General features: G+C 38.5%; 1 long non-coding RNA gene and 1 pseudogene across 1 annotated transcript; one reads left to right on the top strand and one right to left on the bottom strand.

The window, feature by feature from the left end:
* Positions 1-2,948: 2,948 nt before the first annotated feature.
* LOC146489043 (uncharacterized) lies at positions 2,949-7,318 on the top strand. The gene is made up of 2 exons (XR_014863787.1): positions 2,949-3,188; positions 6,756-7,318. It is a non-coding gene; the product is annotated as an uncharacterized LOC146489043 (long non-coding RNA).
* Positions 7,319-8,949: 1,631 nt separating this feature from the next.
* On the bottom strand, positions 8,950-10,038 carry LOC146489042 (galanin receptor 2a-like; annotated as a pseudogene).
* Positions 10,039-11,073: the final 1,035 nt, after the last annotated feature.

Raw genomic sequence — 11,073 nt, 5'->3', positions numbered from 1 at the left:
TTTACACTGCCGATCGCTTCTAAAATGGCCACAGAAAGCCCAAAAAAACTCGGATCAAACTTTAAAAGAAATTACAGCTATTTCAATTAACGTTGTCGTGTTTTTCCCGGGCTTTACCGGTGACAAGGCTCATAAATACTGAAAGTGTGGCTTGCTGTGTAACGTTTGCAATCCGGTAATTTAAAGGTTGTCTGAGGTGCACATAAGATTTGGACAAACTCTGAATATTTCCGTCTTTGGTTAATTTTCTGTTGGGGTGAGCCGTTCTCCGTTATAGCGGTAATTTTAAATTTCATTTTGAATAGGCCAGATAACAAGAAAATGATCACTGAGATTGAGAGCCTTCTCTCTATCAACCGGTGAATTTTACAGCCCGTCTGGCCCGTCTCCATACAAACCTCAGCAAAATTCCCTCAATTTACAAAGCTAAATCTTCGCTATTTTAGAAGACAAGAATCTCGGAAGTAGCCTTTTTTACCCCTAATTTTAAGGTGCTATTACAAAGGTGTAAATAGAAAGAGCGACCTAACCTATCATAACTTCAAATTCATTAACAAAATACCCGTATCACCTTACGGTCCTCCCTCTCTCTCCTCCTTCCGCGCTCGAGCGGAGACAAGTAAGAGACTGGGGAGAGTGGGGGGGGGGGGGGGGGGACGTTTTCCTTCTCATTTCCGACTTTTCGCTCCTTTTATCGTTTTATGGCCATTTTATGACATCTGTGTGAGCAAATACAGATTGATATGTTGGGATACTTTAGCTGAAAATTTTATTTCCCGAATACATTAGCTGTTACCTGCTTTACGAAACTGCTAGTTGATCTTTTTTCGCCTACCTGCCCATACGTAAACGAAAAGGACTAGTTTTCCAGTGCTACAAAATTTTGAGCTGGCATTTTGCCCAGAAGAAAACAGTAGGTTTTCTTTACGACTGCGGAATACGAATTAGGCGATTACGACCCTCCGAACATATACCCATCGAAATAAACCGTTCGGGAACCTGTTCTGTTGAAATAGCTGTTGCATATACCACACACACACACACACAAACATACGAATCACTTTTCCGTCTTTTCCGTAAGCCCAACGGTAAGGTGGTGTGCAATCCTGAGTGCCAAAGCTATCTAATAAAAAAGTAAACGGTTGCTAAATCTAATGTAAAAATCCAAATCTCAGAGTGTTTCAGTCCGTGGGCGTAAAAAAGACAAAATCAGTCGCGATAGGCATGATGCTGCCATTACTGCACCTGGCCAACTAATTAGGTAGGGGCAAGCCATAACCATTCACCACAGGAGGTTCGGGAGGAGACGTCTTGAGGGTAAGCATTTGATGAATCGTCAACGAAGACACGGTTGGTTGCTTTGTGACTTCACATTAGGAGTCATGACTCGATCACGTTTTAAAATGGGGTGACAATTGAGAGTTATCCCCTCCCTCCATATGGTGAGTACCATAAGGTCCGAAATACGTACAAAGAAGCAGCGCTGGCGCAGCCCCAGTGAAAATCCTAACGACTAATTTCACTCTCTCCCTATACCAATCAGTACCCAAGCACTAGCACTGGGATTTTTTTTTTTCTACACTAAGCGAACGTACCGCAGCTTTTAACTTAACAATTCCCCGCTTTTTCGAACACAATCTGCCCTTGCTAAAAATATACTCGATCAGGAAAGGAGAGGTGGCAGTGTGGATTCTGCGAGCATTCCCCTGATTTTTAAACGACGTCGGTTCTAAGTTGTAAACGTATTCGGTTACACTGAAACCCTCTTGGCCGCCTATACTTCCTCTTCGCCACTACATTTTACAGAGTTCCGGTAGATCAATGAGATCACGAGAGAAAACATAGGCATTGGACAGTTTCTGGCGTAAAAGACTGACCTCAGGACACATTTTAGTAACAACCCTTTTCAATCAAAGTAGTAATTGTTCTGTACATTTACTATTTATGACCTAAATACTGGCATTTGAACTTTTTTTCTCAGAGTTATTTGAAGAATAAGACATGTTTATTTTAATTCTTCTTTACATTTGTCAACATACAGTTGTTTAAATTGTAATAAACTGTAAGTATCCGCTTTACTACGTGAAATCTGCATTGAGAGAACAAATACATCACACTATCAATTACAGTATTTTTGTCTATCGTTGTCATGGCCAAATCAAATTGACCAAAAAAATAAATTTTGCGAAACTTTAGTAATTCAATACAAATATCCGGTTCAAAGATCATATTGGCCTGAATAAGAAACCGTATAAAAAAAGCTGGTTGTGAAAGTCCGAGTCCGATGTGGCCTCTGAAAAACGGTATCGAAATACGTAAAGAAAGGGGAAATTGCCCTTTCATATACGGTAAAGTATAAATTGAAAACAATCAGCCCGTCATGATGGCGTCTCTCCGACCAAGTTAAATTGAAAGTGTAAGCTTTCGCCACGCATCACTGTCTCCGGACAGCGTGGGTTGAAAAGTTCATAGAGATTTTAATTATCCCTCTAAGTTGCTTGCTATGAAAGAAAACACCTGTTTCACAAAGGTTGAAGGGTTGTTTTGCGTGCATAGGTTAGCTGGACTGAATTGACTTCACTGTGTAGGATGCAAACCGCAAATTGAATACAGAATGTCAGTATCCCGAGGAGAGCACATAACACAACGGTTTTTATTGGTAGATTTTAAATTAAAACCAACATCCAAAGAAACTTCGCTTGTCAAATGGTCCCCTGGTGAAATCATGAAAGAAAGGTACAGCTTTCTAGTGCAATAATCATGATTTATTAGATTCACAGTTGCAACTTACTCAGTCTTCTCTCTTTTCATTTTTCTTTGAAAGAAAGACGTCCTATAGCTACTACATAATTCTTAGCGATCTATTCGTCTACAGCTTTATGAATGACTAACAGCGTAAAACCATATGGACTATTGAAAACATCCAGTTTAAAAAGCCTTCACCCAAGCCAACTTGACTAGTTTCACGAAGGTGTTGCCCAAGTTGTCAACTGTCTAGAAGACACAAGTTGAAGATCTAACTGAACTCATAGATTTTATATTACTGCTTCGTAAAAGAAATCAAAATGACTAGGACTGTTTTATTTGCAATTTTACTGGTAGCTCTCCTCGCCAATAGCTCGCAAGGCTTCATGGGGTGGTTTGGAAATGGGAGAAAGAAACCAAATGGAAGGAGGTCTTTAATTAAGGTACAGTGTAACAAAAATTATATACAACGAGTTGATAAGTTGTTTATTAGAACTTTATCTTATTGAAAAACTTTTGCTTGTGACGGTAAGTGCTAATGTTTATTCTTAGTAAATAGAACACGCGTCAATAGACAGCACGATAGATCCGCAATCAACAGCACGTGAGAAAACGTTAAAAACATATGTTTGTTTATTTTATTAAGTCTTTGCACTGGGAAATCATGAACAAAAATTCAAACTAGAAACCGCACGCGATCATGAGTAAACTTATCATCTGGAATTGCGAACAAATATTGATTTATCCTCGTGAAATCATTTTATAAAAGTGTTTTTTTTTCCTACTCATCGAACTAGTATATATATTCTTAGGTTTGAAATATCTTCTTCGATCTGACTGAAAGCTAGGGTTCAGAAAAGGCGTGATATGATAAAATAAACAACAAATAAACAAAAAATGTCTATCGAGACAGATCTTACGAAATTATACTCAGGGACTATTATGTTTATTGGCGATATTGACTCACTGAGCTACTACAGCTAACTCAAAACCTTTATTACTGATTTAGGACTTACAGCCAATGGTTTTTCGACAACGTCGGTTTCAGTTGCGTACGCGTGGAAGGAATTGCAATGTAAACGTTTTAGAATACAACAAAACAAAGCTCATTCTATATCAAAAGGTTCTCTCCTCGCAGCAAGGAATAATTAAATATTTCCCAAACTGTTAAAATTCTGAGAAATCTGCAAGTCAATAAAACGTCCCTTTTTGTCAAGAGTTGGAAAGTAACTCCTAGCGCGGTCCTTAAGGTGTTTTTGCACTCCCCGATGGACACTCATTACCGCGCCTTTGCCCCCACCCCTACTTCCCTTCCCCCGCAATCAGTGTAAAGTAACAAGAATGTTCTCAATTCGTTTTCAGAAAAAACTGTCTCAAGCTAATTCAAAAGCATATTTTTCACAATATTGAGTTTCAAATTAACTTTGTTCCAGATAGTAAGAACCCGCTGAAAAATAAATTCAGAGCGAAAGCGAAAACTAATTCATGATGACCGCGCGTGGAGGCATTTTCTTGCGCGGATTCATGCTTTCAGTAGTTTTTCGTTCCTACCAACAACAGGACCCTGACGGCAGTGTTGGATTAAATTTCATGTAAGGAAAAAGCATCGTCTTTGGCAATAAGTACTAGTAACAGTAGCTCACTGTAAACGGATGTTGTCAAGCATTCTCTTCAGCAGACGTTCAGGCGTGGGTGAGTTAACTCCAAGATCAACGTCATTACTTCCAATTTCAATTTGATGGCTAAAATTAAAGCCGATGAAAAATGTAATCAGCGTCGTGGGCCATTTTTATTGTAACAAAGGACATTCAACCATGCTATCCCGTGATAAATTCCTAGATTAAATGAGATGATGTTCTGCAGTTTGCATTCAAAGGATTGGAGAAAGGAGGGACGTAACACATTGTACTTGAACGATTAATGGCATAAATAATAACTGTCGATGAATGCGACCTTTTCAGTTAACTTTCTATCCATTCAATGGGATTAAATATCAACATGCAATTTCTTGTAAAAACATAAAAGGCTTTGTAAGGCATATAGTTCATTGAATCCCAAAGGGATAATAACCTCCCGCTCAACTCAGTGAGGGGAAAGGGAGGAAAGGGGGCGGTGTAAATATATGAATACGACGCCTTTTGAAAAAAAGAAATTGGAAAGAAAAGTAAAAAGCACGAAACGAATTAAATAGCATCAGGAATAGTCAAGAATTTCCGTGGGCCTGGCTTTACTCTTACGAGGCTAAAAACAAAACGCAATACACACAGCGGTTTTTAATACATAAATAACCATGGCAATTCTTGCTACGTGACTGAACTATACGTAGGTTTATACAAAACGGTGAACACACAAGGCGAGCACTGCCTATCATGGGGGCGGCGAAACATTGCGGGTGTTGAAAACTTCCTTAATTTACAATAAAATGAATACTTAATTAAGAATCAAAAATCTTACTATCTGCCGGATGCAAACTGTATACATTGCTTGTAAACAGCAACGGTTAAGAAAAATCAAAGAATAAAGTTGTTACTAAAAAGCAAATTTTAAGCTTCAAGTGGAGCATTTACTATCAAGCAGCAGTGGAAGGGATAATAAAGAAGAAGAAAGAAATAGAACTTTAAATAGGAAACTATTCGGGTACTTTCGCAACTACGTCCGAGACTCGTATACCCAATTACTATCCTCCTTTTACTTCAGATTGAAGAATTGATTCTTGCTTAGCGTGCGTATATGTTCGTCCAGTGGACGAAGGCGGGAAGTTTTGAGAGCACGAGAGAAGTGTAAGAGTTCAGCAACTCTAGCTTCTTGAGTGCTGTCCAAACTTCCCAAGTGCATCCATAACTTGATATACGCGCAGCTAAGGGCTTGAACCAATTCTTATACAAAATAGCTACAACAAAGTAGTGCGCGGAAAACAGGATTTATTTGTGATTGATTGAAAATTTTTTTCAATGCGCTGTACCGAAAAACAAAGGTTCTTATTGGCTGGTTACAAACACGCCACAATGGTATGGTCTGAACGGGAATGTTTTATTTGAATGTCAATGAAAAGTTGCTTCTTTGTATTAGTTTAAAGTCAATTAAAATGTAGGCAAACGAGTTTCCAAGCCCACAGAATGAGTTTTAGTACTCATTTGTTCAAATCAAAGTTCAAGGTTTAAACTAGGGTTTCAATTCATGACGATGTTTACGTACAGTTAGAGAAGACTCAATTTCAAGAGGAAAGTCCGGTACTTCTTCACTACTTTCGTCCATTTCCGAAGAAAATTTGTAAATACTAAGCGACGGAAACCCGAGTTGGTCTGATTTGCACACGTTATCTTTCGGAAGCACGGCCGTGCGTATGTTGAGACATGTACCATGATGACGCCAATATGAATTATATCGGATAGAATTGATATAAAAATAACTATCAAAAGGTGTCAAAAATGGTTTTGAAAAAAAAAAAACTTACGTTTTGGGTATATAACCCTTCTTCAATGTGGAGAAAAACGAATCCATTAAAAGTTACAATTCAAAGTTACCATCCGGCTGAACAGTTCCAAGCTGGAAAATCAACCTCATTTCACGTTGTTTGCGCTGGAGGTTTGTCCCATTGCATAACTACATTACCCGCACAGGAAAATCTGAAATACTGTGACCCGTGAAGTTGAAATGTTGGGCCACAGGGCAACCAGGAGTGTTGTTGCAAATACTGTACGTAAGTGTTCACTAAAACGAATCTGAGGCTCCACCCGGTTTTGCCAATGTAAAGAATGGTAGGGCATCGGTTACAAGATATGTAGTACACAAGATTACTGGACTGGCCGGTGAAATGGCCACGGACAGAAAAAGAGTAGTTAGGACCTCGTATCTCGTATCTCAAGAAGTTAGAGTTGTTATCGGCTGCGCCTCGAACCACTCTTAGAATACGCTTCTGTCGTGCTCCCAAAAGTCCCGCGTGCATTCTGAGGGCGAGGGTAGGGTTGACTTTAGCCGTATTCCGTAACCCGTGCCTTTTCTCTTCGTAGATTCAGGAAGATGTAAAGCCGACTCCAGGGGTAGACGATACACAACAACCAGATGAGAGGGAATTAAATCAGAGACAAATTTGGCAGGAAGAAAGGCCAGTCCAGCATATACAACGTCGCAAGCAAGCGTCCCTCAAAAAATTCTCCACCTTAAAGTTTCAGCAGTAACAGAAGCAAGCATGTTGCAAACTAACTTGTGCAAGCATGTTGGAAGCATTTTAACTATTGCTTGGCACAGAACTGATTGCATGCGATTTTAGGAAGGTGACCGCTGTCGTTGCAATTTTAGTAACAGTACCGGAGAGAATGCCCAGTAATATAGGTCAAGCAATTTAAAAGTAAGCAAGAGCAAATAAAAACACTCGTAGACAGACAGAAAAGAGACAAGCATACAAAAAGCAGTTTCAAACAAGCAATAGAATAAAGCTTTGCGTTAGGTCGATAATTGTGCTCATTCAAACAGGGCTGTTCGATAGTATACATTATTTTATTCAGCGCTTTATAAACGTTAATTTGTAATAAGATGTAACGACAAATAAAAATCTTAACTGGTTTAAAGGTAACGTGTAACCTGATGTTTTTGTTAACACATAAAACCGATAAATAAACAAATAAATAATATTTTGAGATAAAGACTAGAAAAACATGGAGGACGAATCCATGTCGTCACTATCAATCAAACGTAAATACTGCAGAGTTTGAACACGATACGTAGTTCTCTCCAAATTCCACTTGGGAACTTAAGTAACGACGACGGCAGGGGCAGCGAGAACGCCGCAAAACAAAAGGTTAAACGAAGAACGACAATTGCTCTGCACTTGCGTTTTAAATTCTGGTACTATTCAAAGTTATATGGGTAACGTGAGCACAATACCAGAGGGAACTTTGCGTTTCAAAAGGTTTGACCGAATAAAAACAGGTTGAAAACAACAAGCTATTGGCTATAAACGGGGTGTGGGAATTATTGCGGAAAGAAATTTGGGAGAGTTATATATTTCTGAGAGGGTGTATGGATTCAGGATTTTTACGGTAACTCAGAGATACTGATTGAACAGTTCAATTTTTTTGAATATTCGGAAGTGTTCCACAAATTTTTTTACGTGTCAATAGCTTCTTTACTGGTTTTATAGTATATTTCTCCTGAATGACGTCATAGGAACGTAATCATGATGTCATAATGATATCAGTGAAATATTTTAATGGGTATTTGAAATGATATAGTTAAAGCTTGTAATTTATAGTCCCTTCGTAGCAAAATTCTCCAGCGAAGCAGAAATCGAAATCGAAATCGAACTACACTGTGTTTTTCTTATAAGAACCTTTTTTATAAGAACATCGAGGCTGAGATTGACCAAAATTTTAAGAACGTATTAAGAACATTCCTCAGGTTGAGAGTCGATTAAGAACGTTTTTATTTTGGTAATCTGTATATAAAATCAAGGTAACAAATGTAAATTAACTAAAATACTTAAGGGCAGGTTCGTTCAGCCGCTTTTTCCCAGACGAAAACACCCTTAGCGTAACCATATTGAATACAAAAATGATGTAGTTTGGGACTAAACGGAAGTATTGGCGATAACATTAGTAATGCTTTGATGACATCTATAAGCACAACTTTAAAGGTGAATATAATAAGAGTTAAAATTCCTATTTACTAATCGATGTTTCGCAAGCCGAGCGTACAAAGGAACTGATCATAAAGTTATACGATACACAATTAACTACAAAATACACGGAAGTAATCAACGAGATAACCGGTTAACTAAAATACTGTAAAAAGCAGAATGTACCATTAATAAAAGTATCTAATTTCGCGGACAAATTTCAAGCGTTCAAGAGGCGTCTCAACTAATTTTTACACCCTGTAACAAAGTTAGCATGTTCACTGAGGTTAAGGTGATTGTCCAGCATAACCTCGAGATACTTGAACTGACCGTCGATAACCTCACAGATGCAGGTGATTGACAAGTCCTTTTCAACTCTAGACATCCACTCTTTGATGAGAACTGAAGAGCAGGTGTTCTGTTGTCTTCATGTTCAGCAGAAGATTGTTTTCTTTGAGCCATTGAGAAACATTTCTAGATCGAGAGTCAGCTTCCTAATTTTCGATTACTGAAATTGAACAAGACGGGAAATAAATAACAGTATCCTCAGCATACATGAGCGGTCTTGAGAAAATTGTAGCCTGGGTGGAACATCGTCAAAGTCGGCATAATAATAAAAAGTGAAGGGCCAACAATACTACCTTGGGGTGCTCCGGAATAGGCTGAGGATCGGGGAATTTACTATCTACGTAAACCACTTGGTTCCTTTTGAAAAAATAATCACCACTTCCTTTCTTACGCATGAATAGCAATACGAAAGGTATCTTATGTATTCTTTACGGAACTGTTTTGCCATGAGTCCGTAGATAATAGGATTTACACACCCGTTCAGCAAATCCAGAATATCAGAGAACTTGAACATCACTAATGCAACCTCTAACCCTTGCTGGTCTCCAAAGTCAAGCAGAAGCCAAGCGATTTGACCGGGCAGCAAACAAAGAGCGAAGAGAATCACAACCATGGCGAGCGTCTTTATAATTTGAAAGTTCTTTTTTCTTCTGGCCTGTGCTGTTTTTCTCAATGTTTCAGATAGGGAGCTCTGGGGGAATACTGAGCGCCATAGGTAGATTCCCATTCTGACGTAGGCCACGGCAATGACAAAGAACGGTAACAAAAATTGCAGAATAGAAAGAGCGAGCGTATAGGCTTTCCGGTGATTTAATGATGGCCAGTTCTCGTGGCAGACCCCGTTTTCAACTTTTGCAATGATCGACAATGGCAGCATTATTACAAGGGATGAAATCCAAACTGAGGCGATCCAAATGTAAGCACTTCTCTTTCTCATCTTGGGTTTGTGAGGGTTTGTTATCAAGCTACAGCGGTGTACTGCAATGACAGTGATGGTGAAGATACTTGTAAAATAGAACACTGTTACGAGAGGTTGGACGGTTCGACAGTAGGACGAGGTATTGTAACTCCCGTTCACTTGACTGTAGATATTAAGTCGCGATGGTCATGACTTTAAAACAGAAATCAGAAATTCCAAGATTCAAGATGAATCTATCTGGAATAGATAGCTTCTTCTTGCTTGCAATCACCGTAACAAACAAACCATTGCCAAAGAAGCCGATGATAGGAATGGCGATGTAAAAACCTAGTTTAACATTTCTTTCCGTTGAACTAGGCGACTGGAAATCGCTCTCGTTCGTCATTCTGCTAACAGAAAGACAAAATAGTTGTTTCAAGACTCAGTTTCGAAGGAAACTGGCAAAATGAAATTGTCGAATTGCTAGCTATGTGAGAGGAAGTCTTAGTAATGACTTTATTAAAATTCATCGACTGATCTGTCAATTGCTGGGTAGATTGACTAAATGACTGGCTCACCGATCGATCAACTCAGGATCTGATTGGTAGCGGACTGGAAGCCGGTGTCGTCATATGGGTGAGGGCCGACTCATCGGAGCATCAAATGGATTGGTTCCCTGCTGTCTTAGATTGAGCTTGTTAAGTTTAGCCGATAAAAATACATTTATAATTCATTACAGGTGTGCCATAATTAACAAGGAGCCTATAAGCAGGCATCGGTAAGATACTTTGCCGCCTCCACACAGAAAAGACTAATTTTAAAAAACGTCCTTGAGCGACAGAAGTATAATTTATTAATCTCCCTGTCATGTGCCATGCCTTTATTGAAGTTATTTTCACAGACCTAGCCTTTTTAACCTTTGCTGGTTGCAAATGTAAAGTGATAGTTCTACATATCAGGGCATTGGTTAACCTGAACTTTAATCCGAGTTTAATTGGTGATCCCATAAGGATTCTTCCAAGAGATTTTTGTCCCTCAGATCTGACTTTGACTTTTCGTTAGCATTAGATTGAAATTAGCTTTTACTGTTAAGCGAAACCCGACGCAGGTGCGTTTCAAAGCTCTTTCATTATTGTTTGTTTCGTTCTCCTTGCAGCAGCAACGTTAACTTTCTATACTGGCCAGAGGACTAACTTTCCTTTTCGGTATAGTTTGTTTGTTGTTTGTGATATTAAATATTTCGCTTGTTTTATGTCAGTCTCAGTTTCCTTGTCTGTTCTGTTCTGTCTCTTTGTTTGTTTTTTTCTTCCAATTATTTTTATTATTTTTTTTTTCCGCTTTATTAACTCGGTGCATCAATTTACTTACAAATAAGACTGAGGTAAGCTGTAAATTAAAAAAAAATAAAACAAAATACTAATAATAATAATAATAATAATAATAATAATAATAATAATAATGAATAAAA

Source organism: Pavona decussata, unplaced genomic scaffold, assembly GCF_977016875.1.
Source record: "Pavona decussata unplaced genomic scaffold, jaPavDecu1.1 SCAFFOLD_6, whole genome shotgun sequence".
Lineage (NCBI taxonomy): Eukaryota > Metazoa > Cnidaria > Anthozoa > Scleractinia > Agariciidae > Pavona > Pavona decussata.
The sequence above is the reverse complement of the archived record's forward strand: the minus strand, read 5'-3'. Positions and strand labels throughout refer to the sequence as shown.